The sequence below is a fragment of the Callorhinus ursinus genome, unplaced genomic scaffold, assembly GCF_003265705.2.
Source record: "Callorhinus ursinus isolate GAN/ISIS: 27379988/994484 unplaced genomic scaffold, GSC_fseal_2.0 scaffold4, whole genome shotgun sequence".
NCBI lineage: Eukaryota > Metazoa > Chordata > Mammalia > Carnivora > Otariidae > Callorhinus > Callorhinus ursinus.
In genome coordinates this window covers 40,297,101-40,316,631 of record NW_027397066.1, presented here as the reverse complement: position 1 = coordinate 40,316,631, position 19,531 = coordinate 40,297,101, and the positions used below count along the sequence as shown (strand labels likewise).

The 19,531-nt window shown below is 38.4% G+C and overlaps 1 protein-coding gene and 1 pseudogene across 3 annotated transcripts in view; one reads left to right on the top strand and one right to left on the bottom strand.

The window, feature by feature from the left end:
- Positions 1-19,531, top strand: part of FRYL (FRY like transcription coactivator) — a 252,038-nt gene that overhangs the window by 33,094 nt on the left and 199,413 nt on the right. For 2 of the 3 annotated variants that reach the window (XM_073891643.1, XM_073891641.1), the window contains exon 2: positions 4,505-4,680. The gene's annotated coding sequence lies outside the window, so the exon portion shown is untranslated. Of the gene's footprint in view, positions 1-4,504; positions 4,691-19,531 lie in introns of all 3 variants that reach the window. The other variant, XM_073891642.1, reaches the window with a different exon arrangement.
- Positions 14,399-16,533, bottom strand: LOC112835475 (mitochondrial fission regulator 1-like pseudogene; annotated as a pseudogene).

Genomic DNA, 19,531 nt, shown 5'->3' with positions numbered 1-19,531 from the left:
CTTCTGTTTTAAACTCATGCTTCGTAGAAAAGTCCTCAGGTAAAGTTTGATAGAAACAACCAAATTCTGGAAGCAATCTCGTTCTTGATCTCCCAAAGCACTTTTCTTTTGACTGCTGTGATTCAGTGACCCCTTACACTTGGCTTTCTGTGATGTGTGCATTTGCCTCCCCTCTTTGACAATGTTTTAATCACTTTTGTATCTCCCTAGCTGCTCAGTAAACATTTTAATTAAAAAAAACCCCGAATTTATAGAACATAGGGTTGTTATACTAAATTTGGGGCCATTGAGGACAAGCCTCCTTGGACTTTTCAGTTGGAATTTTATCCTCTACCCCTGCCCTCCCCTGCCTTCCACTTCCCATCCCTGCTGGGCAGAAATATCTCTATAAATATATCTTTGGCAGTAATAAGGTCTCCCAAATTCTGAATATCTAAGAAATGTACCTGTGGAAAAGCATCTCAGAAAAGCCAGAGATTGTAAGGTGTTTAGATTTTAAACTATGTTGTATAATAGACACAACTTTGTTATACAACTGTGACCCTTGCGCTTTCCAACTTTATTTGGTCTACATATAATTTGCACATAAGGAGAGAAATGTATATGTGGATATATGTCAGATAGTGATAACTTTATGATAAAAACAAAGTGGGAATAGGAAAGTAACATAGGAGGCCTACCTAATACTGCGTGGTCTCCTGAGCCTTCTTTTTCTTTTACCAATTGGGAATAATAATAACCCTACCTCCTCAGGGTCGTGTGGACTTAATTGTCTGCAAAATGCACCTAGCAGAATGCCTGGTATCATACCAGATTATCCACTACGTGTTATTTTCCTTTTCCCTTTCTTTTTGTAGTTTGAGTCCTCTAAATCTCCAGGGTACAGGGAATGTATAAACCATGAGTTTAAACTAGAATGTATTTAAACCATGTCCTTTGTGTGGTTTTGAAATTCTTGTTGAAAAGGTAAATAAGATGAATGAACCTTGAGGATATCATGCTTTGTGAAATAAGCCAGTCACAAAGGACAAATCCTGTGTGATCCCACTCCAGTGAGGTCCCCAGAGTAGACTCCTAGACAGAGAAAGTAGAATGCTTGTAACCAGAGGCTGGGAGAGGGAATGGGAAGTTAGTGTTTAATGGTCACAGAGTTTCAGTTTTGCAAGATGGAGAGTTCTGGAGATGGGTGAATGGTGGTGATGTTTGTGTAACAGTGTGAATGTACTTTAATGTTACTGAACTGCACACTTAAAAATGGTTAAGATGGTAAATTATATGTTAGGTATATTTCACCACAGTTCTTAAAAAAACATAAATGATGAAACTCCTGTTTTTGGTATGCCTTGCCTTTCGTATTTTTGGTAGATAATACTGAATCAAGTTGTCTCCCCCACTTTTTTTGAGATATAATTGACATACAACACTAAGTTTAAGGCATGCAGCATAATGACTTGACATATACTGTGACATGATTATGAATCAAGTTGCTCTTGACTAAATAATGAAGTAGTGGGTTACTGTTCTTACACCATGAATCTGTATGAGATTCCCATCCATTGAAAACTATTGATTATCAGAAATTTTCATCATCTTAACTTTCAGAGGTATCAGACCTTGAACTGTTGCTTTTAGGGCAAAGAGTGTATGTAATATGGCTGGAAAATACAATTTTTTGTTTTGTATGTCAATTTGAAAAATATTTATAGAGCACTTACTCTGTTGAGTGAATAACAGTAACCACGTTTGTTGAGTGATACATGCTGGCTCTTAGTTTATACTTAATAATACTTATTATAGTTGTAGCACTTTATGATCTTTACAAAATAGTCCTTGAAGGTGTGACGGTTGAGAAATCCAGTGCTCGAGTTGGAGAAGTGATTTTCTACTTTAGAAATGATTTTAGAGGAATTTCAGTGCATAGAAACGAAGAGTGGACATTCTAGATGGAAAAAAAATATGGGTGTAGGAATGGGATATGTTTGCACAGAGCGGAGTTCAGCCTGACTGTAGTCTAGAGAATATTAGGAAGATGTGCTAGCGGTTTCCTCTCTGCCATTAGGATCTTGACTTTGAGGCTAATAAATTTCTGGACTTTATTCTGTAGGAATTAGGAGTACCACTGTATATTACCAAGCCAGAGAATTTTGTGATTACAGTTGTGCTTTTGGCAGCAATCTCTGAGGTGCATTGGAGTAGTGAGAGAGGGGAGGTCAGATGCAAGTTAGAATGGGCACTTAGAATTCTTTTGAAGTCATTAGGAAGAGTATTTTAGTATTTAGTATTGGGGTCAGAGTGCAAGTGACTGGAAATCGAGGATAAGTTGATAGGTGAGAAAGAAGAGGCACAAATGTGTGCTAAGAGGAAATCAAGAGGAGTCTATGGTGCATGAATATAAGTGAGAAATTTTTTTTTTTTTTTTTTTTTTTTGCTTAATGGTCATCTGAATATGTAGGTCAGATGTAAGTGTAACTTTGAAAAGGGAGGATTTGGAGAACCTAAGAGCATAGGAAGAGGGATTTCAGCACTCTTGAATTGAATTTGAAGAGTTTACGTTGGGCATCCTCTTTTATAAGAGACAAGTTATCTGTAGAGTTCAAGACTGTGGTGGGCCTGGGAGCTTAAAGGGTAGAGAAGTTTCAGCGTCTCTAAGACAACTCAGTAGGGTCAACCATCACTCTTTAGAGCATGAGATAGATTGGTAGGAATAGTGGTGTACTTTGTCGGTCTTTTATAGAGTAGACGTTCTCTCTTATACAATATTGGTTGTATAATCAACCGGTAGTTGGGTTGGTTACACAGAAAATTTGTTTAAAGTGAGGAATCACAAGAAAGATACATACCTTAAATATTTCATTATTGAAAAGTATAAAATGCTTATACATCATCAATCATTTGTATAACTCAGGCCTTCTCTTTAGGATATTTTTTAAGGAACTTGGCTTTTTCAAATCATACAGCTTAATTTTCAGAGACACAGCATTTTCTTTGCACTCATAATTTTGATGTAATATTTAAATTACATAATTATTGCAAATACAATTGGCATAAACAGATTTTGGGGCAGATGTAGTTTACTCTTGGTAAGCATGCAGCTCAATTGTTAGGGGAAAAAAATAAGACGGTGTAACACAGAGGATTCCCTGCCTCCCCCAAGAGGAAATTGAAACTTGAAAGTTCTGGTTCATTTATGGTTTAGGGTTAGCAAGAGTTCTGTTTTAGCTTGAATCCAATGCCTTTCCCAGTATATAGTCTTGGAAGGTGATAAGGAATAATATGGGAAATATTGGTTAGTGATGAAGAAGCTACAGACTACATATACATTTTTTTAATACAGCAACTTCATTAAGATATAATTCACATACCATGCAAATCGCCGAAGTGTACAATATTCACAAAATTGTGCAGCCATCACCACAGTTGATTTTAGAACATCTTCAGCATCCCCAAAAGAAACACTGTACCGATTAGCAGTCATTCCTCCTCTCCCCCCACCCCGCTCTAGTCAACCACTAATCTATTTTCTCTGTATGTAGATTTGTCTATTCTAGGCACTTTGTATAAATAGTATCACGTACTATGCGGCCTATGTGGCCTTTTGTGATTAGTTTCTTTTACTTAGCGTAATGTTTTTAAGATTCATCTATTTTGTAGCGTGTATCAGTACTTCATTCCTGTTTGAGGCAGAAATATTCCGTTGGATGGGATATACCACATTTTATTTATCCATTCATCAGTTGATGACATTTGTAATGTTTCTGCCTTTTGGTTATTACAAATAACCCTACTGTGAACATTTATATACATATTTTTGCATGTATGTATCTTGTCATTTCTCTTGGTATATAACCAGGAGTGGATTGCTGGGTCATGTGTAACCGGTTGTTTCCTGTATTTCCCTTTTACAAATAATCCCACAACAGTCCTGCTTTATGCTTGATTTTGTGAGTGTACAAGTATATCTGTAGGAGAATGTCCCAGAAATAAGATTGTTGGGTCAAAGGATAAATTCATTCTTAATTTTGTAGATATTGACATTATCACCAGCAACAGAAAGTGCTTATTTCTTAGGGTACTTTAGGGTGTACCTTTTGAAATAAAGGCAGTTCTAGGGTTATTACCCCAAGTCCCATAAGGTATATGTCCTCAAGTACTAGGGGAGCACTCTTACGATGATTGCTCTTGTGTCATTAAGAAACAGTTAATTATGTTTAGATGGTAAGGAAATTTATAATACATTTGAGACAGATGTTGTGGGTAGCAAAAATCTTTAGATCCTTCAAAAGACTAATTCTCATTTTGTTTTCTCTCTCCAGATAGTCTTTCCCTTTGTAGTTGAGATTTTTATGCAAGAAAGTTCTTCTTGTCTAGATTCTCAATGATAAAAACTAATTTCAACAATGATGTTCTATGAAAACTGCTAAAATGTTACAACTTCTGTTTTAAACATGGGTATTACTAATAACCAACCATATTTCTTTCCTTTTTTTTTTTTTTTGTCTTCCAGCCTTTAACATTCCATATTCTGCTTTGTACATGGTGAATCACTACTGCTTTGCACCAGTGAGCCCACTTGTGTGCCTATAAAGTACAAGCTCCAGATTGAAAAAGCTTCTAGATGGATCCTTTCCAAAATTGGTGTCTTTTCTACAAACTCTGTGCCTCAACAACCTGTTCTAAGTGGTAAGGATATGTACGTTTTATTTTTTCTATTTATTTTTTAAAGAAAGATTTTATTTATTTGAGAGAGAGACAGCACGAGGGGGAGGAGGGGCAGAGGGAGAGGGACAAGTGGACTCCCCGCTGAGCCTGACTCGGGACTCGGGACTCCGTCCCTGGACCCTGAGGTCATGACCCGAGCTGAAGCCAAGAGCCAGACGCTAAATGGACTGAGCCACCCCAGCACCCCAAGGATATGTACTTTTTAACAGAATAATAGAAATTTGTGAAAACAATTTTTTTTGGGGGGGGATTGTCTTCCCCTTTATTGTGCCTTCTCTTCTCACAGATGAGTAATACCTGCATTTGTTTTGCTAATTTTTAAAAATCACATCTAAAAATAGCAGCAACATCAGATTTTTGGAGGCTTCAAAACATTCTTTCCATGTGAGATTCTAGGTCCAGTATAATATCTGATATTTACAAAGAATATAAAAATACATAAACAACTGTGTGTATACGTTATGTACTCTATATGTACTCCATTAATCCCTTATTGGTAGATTGAGTAGTTCATCCTGTTACTGTCTTTTCCTATCTATTTAGGTACGTTGAGTCCACTGGGTCAAGAACATTGTCTTACTTCCTATTGATGTACATTATGTAGTTACATATTTATGGAGATGATAAGAGAGGTGTGTGATGCCAGCTCTTCTTTTTTTAGCCTGGCACTATGTGTGCCTTTTCATATTCTAACAGTTTTTGGAAGCATAGATGCTAGTTAAGCCAACATGTTTTTTGAACATCTCTGAGATTTACTCAATACATTTTTGGCCGGGGGGGGGTGGGGCGGGGCAGAGGCATAAAATTGAGCAGAACCAGTTGCTGTTATAGGAGATGTTTAAAAGAAAATTATTGAAGTAGGCTTATTTTGAGTGTTAGTCAACAAATATTTACCAAATGCCTGCTCTTGATGCGTGGAAATATGTAACAACATTTAGCATTGTAGAGAAGGAAGTCATCAAATGGAACCATGGCGTTAGGTGAGGATGCAAGGTAGGGAGGTTGAGTGCAGAATGGGGCACATTTTAGCCCTCATTCTAATCATTAATTGCATAGTGTTTTTGAGTGCAAGTTAATTAGCCTTAGTAGAGCTCAGTTTTCTCATCTATGAAATGAGTGAATTAAACTAAATGATTTTTAAGGTGTTTTGGTGCTTTCATACATCTAACACTTTTATGATTGTAAGGAACAAATTGGTAGATTGTTGGTTTTTTGAGGATACCTTTCTTCTGTAACCCCTTTGATAGATTTTTAGACCATATTCTTTGAATTACGGAGTTCCAATAAGGCTTCCACTAACCGAACATTTTTCAATTAATCATTTTGTTTCGATGTCTTTTATTTTTTTCCACATTTTTATTCTTCTCTTGACCTCCGGAATTTTCCATTATTTGACCCTGATATTCCCTTTCTGTCTCTTGTATCATGTTGGTGACTCTCATCATGCTTCTTTGATCTGCCTAGCCTCCATCATTTTCACCTTACTAACTTTCCAAGATCACTACATCTTAGACCAGAGCTTCCAGTCCTGGGCCCCTTACGCATACAGATAACCTTTTGAAATAAGCTTGGGAGAAGGGTGTGATTCTTTGGCAGGTAGTTGAAACCAGTTAGTTAACCAGCATTAGTTCACTGGGACTGGAGCCCCAAAATTCCACGTACTGCTCGCCCTCCACCCTTCTCACCTTAGGCTTCACCATCACCTGGAACACTTCTGTTTCTGAGGTTTTGGAAAGTTTCCTGTCATGATCATTACCCTCTGTTACATCCCACTTCTCAAATCTGTTCTTAGCCTTTATTATGACTTGCAGTTTCTTGGCATTTTTTTGTTTTTCTAACCACGTGAGCTATTTCCTAGCCTCGTTAGCTTTCCTCTTACCCAAACTCCATGATCATTTTTGCATCTTATATTCTCTTGCCTTTTTAAAATTCTGAGCAACTACCTTACCAAATCTCAAACCTGAGTTCCTTTACCATACATACCCTTTACCCCCTAGTTCTAGATGCTTGATATAGTTGGAAAAGGACCCATGACTAAGTTTGGATCTACTCAGCAATCATTTACTTGATCCCTGAACTGGTTCTTCTCCAAGTTGGCTTCATATCATTCCTTTGAAAGATCCGTACCTTGTCATAGTCCAGTTGCTTTTTGGGGTGATCTAACACACTTCCCTGACCTATTCTTTTTACTTCAGATTTTTTTCGGTGTCTGAATAAGAAATGTTTGCTTTATTTTTAATTTTTATTATGGAAAATTTTAAATTTATATAAAAACAGACTAGTATAATGAACCCCCTTGTATTCATCACTCAGGTTTAATAATTATAAAATCATGGCCAAATTGTTTTTCTCCCACTGATTTCTCTCCCATTCCTGTATCATTTTAAAGCAAATCCTAGACATCATTTAATTTACTTGTATTTCAGTATGTATTCTTAAAGTAGCAGACCTTCTTTTAAAAAATACAACTACAATACCATTATCACCTTTTAAAAACAGCAACAATCCCGATGTAATAAAATATCCAGTTTGTGGTCATTTTGATTCTTTTATACATTTTTAAAGCAGTTGACTTGATTGAATCAGCATCTAGATAAGCCCTCCCTTCATTGCAATTTGTTAATTTTTCTCCTAAGGTTGTCCTTGTCCTTAAAATTTGTTTGTTGACGAATTGGGTCTTTGTCCCGTAGATGTGGATGCTCCTCATTACATTCCTGTGAAGTGGTTGAACATACTCCTCTGTCCTTTGTATTTGTTAGTTGGTAGTTGGATCTAGAGGCCTGCTCAGGTTCAGGTTCATTTTCTTTTTGCAAGTCTGTGTGTCTTGGCAAGTGTCTGGTGCACACAGCTTTTATTTCTCCCTCTTTTAATGTTGATTAGTTGACATTTGTGCTCAATGCTTTAGATCAGGGGATGGCAAACTTTCCCTGTAAGGGGTCTGATAGTGTGTATTTTACCCACTGTGGGCCATCTGGTTTCCTCTGATGCGACTACTAACTTTGCCCTTGAAATGGGAAAGCAGCCATAGACAAAATGTAAATGAATGGGTGTAGCTGTTTTAATAAAACTTTATTTACAAAAACAGGTGATGGACTCCCTACTTTAGGTCTGTTAAATAATTAGGGGTTGCAAGATAGTGATGTGTTAATACTATAGCTTTACTGTTCATTTATCATGTGAAATCTTCTATAAAGAGAAACCGTTCCTCATGTACTATTTGTTACCTAGTTGTATAGTTTGTATAGGAAAGGTTGGAGAAAAGCTTGATAGTTTCCCCTGGCTTACCAGTTTCAAAACAATGAGTTGTTTATATCAGCCTTCTGCAATAGTCATCAGTTAGGGTTGCCCCTTCTCCCCTAGATTCATTATGGACTCTTAGATTTAAACGTAACAGATTATTTTTATTGATGCTTAAATTATTTAAACTTTGGTCAGTGGGAGCCTTTTAAAGTTGCTTACTGAGTTATTTTGACATGACTCTAGTAGTTTTTGATAGCTTCTTGATTATCTGGTATGACAGGGAGTTCCAGGTACATCATGTACATTTCCTCCCTACACCTGGTATCCCTGGACCTGAGGGACCCTGATTCTTTTACTGGGGAATAGGATTTTAAGACTATACTCTGGGCTCTAGGGGTTCTCATTTCTAATGGATTGATTATTGTTTCTAGGTATTTTCAGTAGTCAAAATTAGGGGAAAAGTTTTTTCTTTTTTTTTTTTCCAGGTAGAGAACCTCATGAGTTCATACTGATCCTTCCAGTTCTGTTTCAGCTCTATAAGATTTTTGCTCAATCTTTTTTTATTTTACATCTGTCTTTTTCTCAGCTAAGAATCCTGGTTCCCAGTGACACCAGGAATGATACAATTAGAACATTTCATAATTCCTCATTTTGAGTACCCCTGTGTGTTATACACACAGCAGTCTTAGAATAGCAGTACCAGTGTTAAAGCTTTCTGTCTTCTTTTGCTCAACATTTTGTCTGTGAGATTTATCAGTGTTGTGTAAAACAGTAGTGGTTTTTTTTCATAGCTGTGTAGTATTCCATTTGTGTGAAATGCCACAATCTGTTCTCCAGTTGTGGATATTTGAGTTGCTTTTAGTTTGGGATAATTATGAATAAAGTTGCTGTGAACATTTTTGTTCATGTCTTTTGGTGGACATAGGTGCTTTTTTTCTTGGATATGTACCTAGGAATGGAATTTGTAATTCTGTTTAGTCAAAGTACTGTGTGTATTAGTTATCTATTGCTGTGTAACAAATCACCCCAAAACTCAGTGGCTTAACACAGCGAACCTTATCTCAGTTGCTGTGGGTCATATTCTGTAGGGTGCAGCATAACTGGGTGCCTCTAGCTCAGGGTCTCTCATAAAGCTGCAATCTCAGTGTCAGCTGGGGATGCATTCATCCCAAGACTCAGTTGGAGGGGGCACAAAGGAAGGCCAGTTAGGGGTCACCTGGTGGAAAACACTGAGGTGCCAGTTTCCAGATAACAGGAAGCAGTGCATGAAGGATCCTGAGGCAGGGAAGAAGTTGAACTTCTAGAAAACGAAAAGGCCTGCTTGACTGGCATGGAGGGAGGAGGGGTGGAGGGCCTTGAGATATGCAATCCGGTTTTCTTTGTAAAAACAATCACTCTGGCTGGGGTGGGGGGAATGCTTAGGAGGGGATCATGCAAGTTGATCAGGAGGCTGTAGTAGTATTTGTGAAGAGTGTTGGTCTCCCATTTGCTCAGTTGTGAAATTCTTTCAGTTCTACTTCAGTGCTTTGTCCGTGCCTCCCACAGGCTTTGTTCAGGAAGTTCTCTCTTGACTACTCCAGTAGGTTTTTACAAACTGGTCCTGCTCTTTCAGGCTTTCTTCCTATCTGCTTCAGAAGGTAACTTTTAGAAATCACAGGTCTGTTCATGTCACTTCCTTTCTCAAAAACTCATGGCGGCTCCCTGTGTTGGTTAATTTTGTGTGTCAACTTGACTGGCCAAAGGATGCCCAGAGAGCTGGTAAACATGATTTCTGGGTGTGTCTGTGAGGGTGTTTCCAGAAGAGATTAGCATTTAAGTCAGTAGACTAAGTAAAGAAGATCCACCCTCACCACTGTGGGTGGGCATCACCAGTCCTCCCAGGATCCAGATAGAACAAAAAAGCAGAGAAAGGGTGAATTTGTTCAAGCTCCTTGTGCTGGGACTTCCACTTCTGCTGCCCTCAGACATTTGAGCTTTAGGTTCTTGGGCCTTCAGAGTCTGGGACTTACACACAGAGCAACCCCCTGCCCTCCTGACCCCCACCCCGACCTTTGGCCTCAGACGAGAGTTATGGGGGTTATATCATCGACCTCTCTGGGGCTCACTTCCCCGTGGGACTTCTACCGAATTACACCACTGGCTTTCCTGGTTCTCCAGTTTGCAGATGGCACATCATGGGACTTCCATAATCACTTGAGCTCATTCCCACAGCAACTCTCTTACATCTCTCTCTCTATATCCTATTGGTCTGTTTCTCTGTAGTCTCTGAACCCTGACTAATACACTCCCTCATTGTGGAAAAATGAAAGCCCACCTGAAATTGGAGGCTCTGTCATTTTCTTTAAGCTTCCAAGTGAGACTACTTTCCTTTAGACAACCAAACTGATATGTTTCTGCCTCTTTTCTTTAGCTCATGTTCATCTTCTGTCATGACATCTCTGCTTCTGGAACCCTGTCTTCTCTCTCTTTTCCCTAAAGGCTCTCCTCAGATCCTAACTATTCCCCAATCCTCCTTAAATCTCCTCAGTCAGGTTGACTTTTAACCCACATACTCTATTTCCCTTTTTGATATGTCAATTCTAAAATTTGTCACAGTGTCTGTTGTATTAGAAATACCCATGTATTTGTTTGGAGTGCAAAGAAGTGTGTATTTTTTATTTTTGTAACTGATAACTCAATAGACATTTGTCGAATTGTATGAAATTAGGGAGCATTCAGTGTGGTAGATCACTTATCAGAATCTCTTGTAAAAGAGACAAGTCTCAAGTACAATTTAAAAAATATCTTGTATTAAACCTTCAGGTATAGGAAAATCTTACTTCCCTTTTGAAATGGTCTTTACAATTCAGTGAACACCAAGTAATACTTAAACTGTCTCTACTAGTTTGACGAAAATATGTTTATATGGCAATATCAGGGAGCTCTTATGACTTCCGGTGAAGAGGGAGGGAAATGGCATATTTAGAGCATTCAGTATTTGATGTCCATGGTGGTGGAGAATGGCCAATAAAATCATGACTGTGTAGTATATCTAAATCTCTTCTTCTACCTGAGGTATCTTGTGGACTAATCTTCCACTTGGCTAATTTTTTTAATCAGGTGTCTTGCTAGGTTGAATGCACTAGTCTGCATGTTGACGAATACTAGTATACTTGATTCTCCTATGTGATTTTGTTTATATATCAGGGCCAGCCAGCATGTTTCTTTTGGGAAGAGTACTATCATTTACTGCTTGCAAACTTGCAAAAATGATTTTCTGTGTTACATCTTTTTTTTTATTCTTACAGGTCGTCTTTCTTATTTCTTTCTTCTTTCCTCTCCCTCTCCCCCTTTCCTCCTGTAAATGAGGTTAAGTCACTTTGTCTGTTAATATAGCTTAGTATTGTGTAACTGTACTACATACACTGTGCTACCTTCTCATCTGAGGTCATTTCTCTGTAATTATAATGGAAAGGGGGTTTATGTAGATTTGTTTTACATGGGACTTTTCTGATATTAATGTAAGCTTTAGTCTTTTTGGATCACCTCTTGTGTTTTTTGTTTTCTTACATATTGATGCAATAAAATGATTGGGAGATGATAATTTTAATAATTCCATCCTGAATGGGATTTCTTTTTATCATTGGAAATGCAGTGGGGACTAAACCTTTTAAACCTATTTTAAAAGTAAATTTCCTAAAGTGACGTTTCACAGTTTTGGTGTTTCAGCAATAGTAACTCAAGAGAAGTGTTTTGTTTGTATTATTTTAAGGTAAAAATATCTTCATGGAAATTTTTAGTGAGCTTGCTTAAGATGAAATTGGGACATTAAGTCTTAGTTTCTGCAGTATCATTTTTTAAAAAAAAAATTACTTTGAAACCTTAACTGGGGCAGGTGGTTATAGCTGAGAATCAAATCATCATTTGGTAGTGTGATCTTCAATCATATTGCATTTAGTTTGGAGTGATGAAAGTTTTTATTTTTAAAACCGAGAATCTATAAAACAAAAATGTTCCATGCAGCTCATGGTTTGACAGGTTTATGAAAAGCTTAAGTAATAAAATTGTCATAAGTGAAATATTGCATTCCACATAGGATTTATGTAACTAGTAGCAAGGGTGAAAAACCTCGTGAGGTGGGAGAGTGACTCAGTTCCTTGCTTTGCCCTCTCCACTTCTGTTTCCTCTCTCCTTTCCAATCCTCCATGAGAATTCCGGCTTCCAATACAATTGCAACCTTAATCCAGAAGCCCAGTCTATTAAAAGATAAGCATTGTTATTTTGTAATGAGTCCCATTTGTGCCACATTGTAACTTTCTACAACACTCTCCTTGTAGCACAGTTGAGGAGGGATGGTCCTAGGACTGGATGAATCTCAGATGCCATAAGGTCATAGATCTGTCTTATTCACTGTTTGTGTCCTTCACTACCTCGCTTGATAAACCGTCAGGCTCAGTAAAGGTAGTAGAATTATGTCTACTTTTATTTATTACACTCTACATGGCATTAAGTTTTTAGAAAGCTTAAATTTTTTTCTTTCCTTTTTTGTTTGATTATAATAAATCTTCCAGTTAGTATTTACATCTAGCCGCCTTATGATTTGGATGTATATCAGGATTCTTAAGAAGAGGAGCATAATCTAAATTGAGACGTTTGTTCAGAGACAGCATTCCAGGGGTATTATTCTGATGACCCTGAACTCTCCACTAAACTGAGCCAGGGAGCAAGTACTGTCTCAGCATAAAGCAGGAATAAAGGAAAAGGGGCATAGCAGGGACTAGGAGAAAAAGGGTGAGTTCAGTGGAGTGGGGGAAAGTTTCATTTTAAACCACAGCTGTGGCAATTGATACTTGTATACTTTGTCAGGTTTTCCCTATAAATGTAGAGACTGCTAACTGAATTTTGCAGCTGATTGAATTATCACCAGTGTTTAAACTGAGCATCCATCTTTGGGAAACATTTTAGGTTAAAGATTATTTTAAGAACTCTGGCTAAAACAGAGGAATGTCACTTTCCTTTATAAAGTTCTTCTAGGACTTTTAAATTAATAGTAAGACATTAACAGAAGAAGATTGAATTTAGTCTTAAAATAAGCAACGAATCTCTGTGATTTGTTGGCCATAATATAATTTCTCCTTTCTCCCTCTTTTTTAAACTTTTAAAAAAAAATCAATTTCTGGTTTCATATCACTGTGATTAGAAAAGATGCTTGATGGGATTTCAGTCCTCTTAAATTTATTCAGACTTGCTTTGTGGCTTACCATATGATCTATTCTAGAGGATGTTCCATGTGACTTGAGAATGTATATTCTGTTGCTTTTGGATGGGGTGTTCTGTTAAGTCTGTCTGGTCTAACGTCATTTAAGGTTGATGTTTTCTTATTAAGAGATAATAATGGATATGGATACATGGATACAATGGATAATCTATCCATTGATGTAAGTGGGCTATTCAAGCTGTTATAGTATGGCTATTTCTCCATTCATATTTGCTAATGTTTGCTTTATATATTTGGATGCTCCTATATTAGGTTCGTAAGTATTTACAAATGTTATATCCTTCTGTTGGATTGACCCCTTTATCGTTATATAATGCCCTTTGTCTCTTCTTCTCTTCTTGCAATCTGTGTTTTGAAGTCTGTTTTTTCTGATGTAAGTATAGCTACCCCAGCTTTCTTTTAGTTTCCATTTATATGGAATACTTTTTTTTTTTTTTTTTTTTTTTTTTTTAGTGTGTGCTCGCGTGTGGCGAAGAGGGGAGGGGCAGAGAGGGAGAGGGAAAGAGAGAATCTTAAGCAGGCTCCATGCCCAGCTCAGAACCCGAGGCGGGGCTTGATCCCAGGACCCTGAGATCATGACCTGAACAGAAAACAATAGTCAGATGCTTAACCACCCTGGTTCCCCTGGAATGTCTTTTTCTATCCCTTCACTTTAGTCTGTATGTGTTCTTACATCTAAGGGAGTCTCTAGTGGGCAGCATATAGGTCTTGTGTTTTAATCCATTTAACCACTCTGTCTTTTGATTGTAGTATTTAGTCCATTTATATTTAAAGTATAGTTATTGATAGGTATGTACTTATTGCCGTTTTGTTAATTGTTTTTTGGCTGTTTTTGTAGTTCCTCTGTTCCTTTCTTTTCTTGCTCGCTTTGTGGTTTGATGACATTCTTTAGTGGTATGCTTATATTCCTTTTTCTTTATGTTTTGTATATTTACTGTATGTTTTGTAGTTAAGGTTAGACTTAACTGTAACAACTTATATATACTTATATCTATAACAGTCTATTTTAAGTTGATAAAATAGTTGCCAACTTAAGTTTGATCACATTTGCTCAACATTTTTACTCCTCCCCCGCATGTTTTTGATGTCACATTTTACATCTTTTTTTTTCTTTCTTTCTCTTTTAATCTTCTCCCTTCTCCAACTCTCAAAAAAGTACCCAGAGATTAAATGCAGGGAAGCTCAAAGAGCGAAGGTAAGCCAGCCCAGGATTAGCAGGCTCCCTCCCACAGGGGCCAAAGTCTGGGCACTGGGGTCTCCACTCAGAGCCTGGTAGTAAAAGCTGGTGCGGAATAAGGTGGTTCCAGAGGCTAGCAGTAAATGGGGCACCCCCAACAGGGCCAGGCTGTATAAGAAGTGGTGTTTGTTGGCCTTTTCAAAGAGCTCCTTCCCATAGGCATCTGGAAACCGGGTGCTTTGCACCTCGTAGGAGGCCAAGCCTAAGGCCCTGGCTCTGGACGAGGCACCAAAGCAGGAGAAAGCAGTCCGTGGCAGTGGGTGGTCATGCGCTGAAAGAACCTACATCTTTTTATCTTTTGTATCCCTTAATTAATTATTGTACTCGTAGTTATTTTTACTACTTTTGTCCTTTTAAGGTTAATCATAGGTGATGAATCTATTATTTTTTATTATATTTATCTTTCCAGTGAGATTTACTCTTTGATATGTGTTCCTTTACTGATCAGTGCTCTTTCTTTTCAGCTTAAAGAGGTCATTTTGACGTTTCTTGTAAGGCTGATTTAGTGGTGATAAACACCTTCGGCTTTTGCTCATTTGGAAATCTCTCTCCAATTCTGAATGGTAGCTTTGCTTGACTGGAAGTTTTCTTCTTTTCAGCATTTTGAATTTATTATGTCACTCTCTTTTGGCCTGCAAACTGTCTGCTGAAAAATGTATTGATAGTCTTACAGGGGTTCCCTTTTACAAAACAAGTTATTTTTCTCTTGCTGCTTGTCTCTTTGGGTTCTTCTTATTTGGAACTCTGGGCATCCTGGGTCTGGATGTCAGTTTCTGTCCTCAGGTTAGGGAGGTTTTTCAGCCATTCTTTTTTCAAATGAGATTTCTGTCCCTTTTTTCCTTTTCTTCTGGGAGATCTGTAATGAGAATGTTAGTTAATTTGATGATGTCCCGTAAGTCCCTTAAGCTATCTTCACTTTTTTTTTTCATTCTTTTTTCTACTTGCTGCTTTGATTGGGTGAGTTCTACTGCCTTGTCCTTGAGTTTACTTATCCTTTCTTCTGCTTCATCTAGTCTGCTGGTGAACCCCTCTCTTGTATTTTTCAAGTTCAGTTACAGTGTTCATCAACTCTGGGACTTGTTTAGTACTTCCTATATTTTCCATCTCTTTGTTGGAGTTCTGTGTTCATCCATTCTTCTCCCCAGTTTGGTGAGCATCTTTATGCCCATTACTTGGAACTCTTTATCAGGTAGATTACTTATCTCTGTTGTCATTAAGGGTTTTTTTTTTTTTTTTCCTGAGGTTTTTATAAGAGCTAGATCTTGGCTCTGTTCCATCTGGTGAAAGTCCTTCAGGATCCCCATCATATCTGCAAAGCTGCTGGCCTTGGACAGAGAGACACAGTCATCCTCTTCAGACGAGCCGTAGGGAGCCTTGTGTTCTGGCTTGCAGTAGGGCTGAATAGGGCTGGCTGAACAAGTCAGGGGGACTGATGGAAGCTCAGGGACCTCTACCTTGGTCTCCTTGGGGATGTCACTAATGACAAGGGAAGTTTTACAGTGGGTTGAGGATCCTAAAACAAGGTAAGGGAGAAGAGAAATTTAAACTTCTGGAGATAAGACATCTGTTGTTAATGAACCCAAAGCTGTATCAGCTGCCAGTGTCCTAGCAATCTGGCTGTGCAGGTGGCTCAGCTCATCTTGCAGTTCTGTGGTGTGGCTTAGGGCACTGGCAGGGCTGGCTTCTTCAAGGTCAGCAGCCTCTCCTCGGACCCCTGCAGGTTGAGCACTGAGGCATTGCACTGCATGACAATCTGAGGCTCGGATTCCAGGTACACCTCAGGGGCTGTGTGTCACTCCTGACCCGGGCATATGTCTCTTCTTCATCTGCAGCTATCCAGGCAATGTCCTCCAGAGTAGGGACATAGGTCGGACATGTTGGGCAGGGTCTCGAAGGGTGCCCAGGGACATGGCTTTCAGGGACAGGTTGGTCCCAGTTCTTCTCACTAAACTGTGAGTAACCCCATGTAGCTTGTCTTGCCAGATTGGGATGTCACATTGGCTTCCATTCCTGATATTTCAAATGGTTCCTGCACTTGAAGGACAGGGCAGCTCTGGGAGCACGGGTTGGCTGGAAGCATGACTCCTTTATATCAGGCCATCTTAAGGAACACCAGATTTCTCTTCCTAATGGCTGCTTCTACCACAGCAGACTTATACCCCCCATTTTTTTTTTTACTTTCGATAAGGCAGATTTATTCTTTATGAAATAATTAACACACAGTTTACCTAACTATGCTTAAATCTTTTTTGAGAGGTCTCTAGCTTTTGTTCTGAGGTTCAGAATCAATATAAAAACATTGAAATCATAATTACATTTTAGGTTGAGAACTTTATTGCATAGAACTCCATATAACGGCTTATTCTTTTTCTTTTAAAAAGATAAAGAATCCAGATGAGCAGTATTCTTAGTTCATTTAGTAGCTTTGTCAGTTTCCATAGCTGCAAAGTTGAACATTTACAGAAATTATGGGTTTGTTTGGGTTAAAATGAAGTGATGTGTGTAAAGCACCTAACCTAGTTCCTTTTGCATAGTAGGCCCTCAGTAATTAGTGGTTGTTACTGTTATTGGCTCCTTAATTAATTTGGATTTCTAGGGTACCATTTCTTTGGGTACAGTGAACCAATTCTGAATTCTACCCTCCTATATTTGTAATTTGTTTAGACTGAACTGCTGTGAAGAATAAAGCCTATTGGTGGAGTAGGGTGGGCCCAGTTTTGGGACTTTTGTGTGCAATCCTTTTAGAGTTACTGGATGTACTGGAATGTGAAGGATTAAGCTTTGTGGCATGTTCTATATGGTCATCCATGGTGACCAAACTCATTTGGAATGTTGTTTTGTTACTAACTTTGAAATGTGTTATTTTCCATACAGAGGATTTTGATCTGAATAAATTGCTTATTATTATCTTTTATAAATTTCTAGAGTGAGAGGACCTGTCAATCAGTGTAAACTTACCCTACACAATACTTCCTTTCATCAACATGGGGAGGAGGCATCTCCAAGATAACCATTTCTGGGATAAAGCCAGGCACCGTTGTGTAACTAGGATGGTATGGGATAGCACCCAGCTTCAGAGCTTGTCACACAGGGAAGTTCTGGCTTACAGGCCTACAGTCATGTTTTTTTGAGCGTTAACAGGTTACTTAAATGGTTGGTTTTTTGTTTTTGTTTTTTAATCAACAGCTAGCCAGCTCCTCAAAGAGAGGCCAAAAGCTGTTCGTAGAGTTGTAGGTTGTCGATACAGTGAGTCTTCTGGCCACTGGTGAGACCCACTTACTTGGAGAGGTCTTTCCTGTCCCCTCTTCTGCTTAAACTGATGATTGTCTCCCTTGTTTGTACCTGATTGTAGCTTGAATGTATTTAGGTAACTTTTGTCAAAGCACCTGAAACTGGTCATCACGCACGTCTCTCTTCTGGCTGGTCTGTAAGCTCCTGGATGGTGGTGGTGGTGTCTGTGAAGGTACCACTTAGTGCAGATCCTGGGAGCTAAGGGTTGACCATTAGTCATTGTTAAGTGCATGTCTCCCTGTTGCTTGTGGAGACTCCTCATTAACTGGCTTAATAATATCGTTGGATGTTATCTCTAACAATTCTTCAGTGAAAGACTTGAGAGAAGCTAGTCCCATCCCGTATCTTGTACCACCCCCATCATACCCATTCTTATTGCAAATTCTCTATTTCCTTTATTTCTTTCAATGGACATTTCAAGTCCTTCTCCATGAAGCTTTTTCAAGGTATGTTTAATTTTGGTTAGTAGTAGTTAAAATTTAGAAATCCGGGAAAAGGTGAGAAATGTTAACCAGAACTGGAAATTTGGAATTGCCCATTAAAATACATTATTCTTGAGACGCCTGGGTGGCTCAGTCGTTAAGCGTCTGTCTTCGGCTCAGGTCATGATCCCAGGGTCCTGGGATCGAGCCCCTCTTTGGGCTCCCTGCTCAGTGGGGAGCCTGCTTCTCCCTCTCCCCTCCCCCTGCTTGTGTTCCCTCTCTTGCTGTGTCTCTTTCTGTCAAATAAATAAATAAAATCTTAAAAAAAAATACATTATTCTTTTAGGGGTGCCTGGGTGGTACAGTCGGTTAAGTGTCCAACTCGGTTTCGGCTCAGGTCATGCTCTCAGGATCCTGAGGTCAGCCTCCGTGCTTAGGGCGGAGTCAGCTTGAGATTCTCTCTCCCTCTGCCCCTCCCATTCAGGCTCTCTCTCTCCCCCAAATAAATATGTAAATCTTTAAAAAAAAATACATAATTCTTTTAGTAATGAAAACATATTTGTAAACATTTTCCTCAGCTAAAAATCAGAAATTATTAATTATGTTAAATTTTTGATTTTTTTCCCAAGTAATTCAAAACCTCAAAGTAATAGGAATTTTAGGTAAATCTAATGGAAAGAAGGTGAAAGTTGTGTCATAATTTTCAGATTTTCATGAGGAAGGGGTCTTTTGTTGCATCATATGGCATTTTATAATATCCTATAAAAGGTATAAGGATTGGCTTTGTTGTCCTTATTTATAAAAGGTTTTTTTAAAAAGATTATATATTTTAGAGAGAGAGAGTGTGAGAGAGCAGGGGGAGGGGCAAAGGGAGACGGAGAGAGAGAATCCCAATCCCAGGCTGACTCTGCATTGAGCATGGAGACATGTGGAGCTTGATCTCAGGACCCCAAGATCATAACCTGAGCCAAAATCAGGAGTTGACTACTTAACCAACTGAGCCACCCAGGTGCCCCTATAAAAGGTTTTATTGGGATTTAAAATTGAAAGTCCTTTATGTAGGTTTTTTCCTCCCCTCACTTCAATTAAACTGTAATAATGTATTGAAAGTTAACATAGAGAGAGAGAGAGAGAGAGGCAGAAACTTTGATGTCATTGAAATTTTTTTTGGAGAAAAACTACCTAAGACAAAAGCAGAGGAGATCCTTTGAACCACGAACTGGTGAACTTTGGAGTACTCTAAATCATGGTTGAATTATGAAAGTTTTATATTGCCCAGTCATCTGTTATTTTTTTGTTTGTACGGGGCCTATGTTTTGCTAATTTCTTTACTAATTAATATCATTAAGCAGGTAGAGGAAAAAA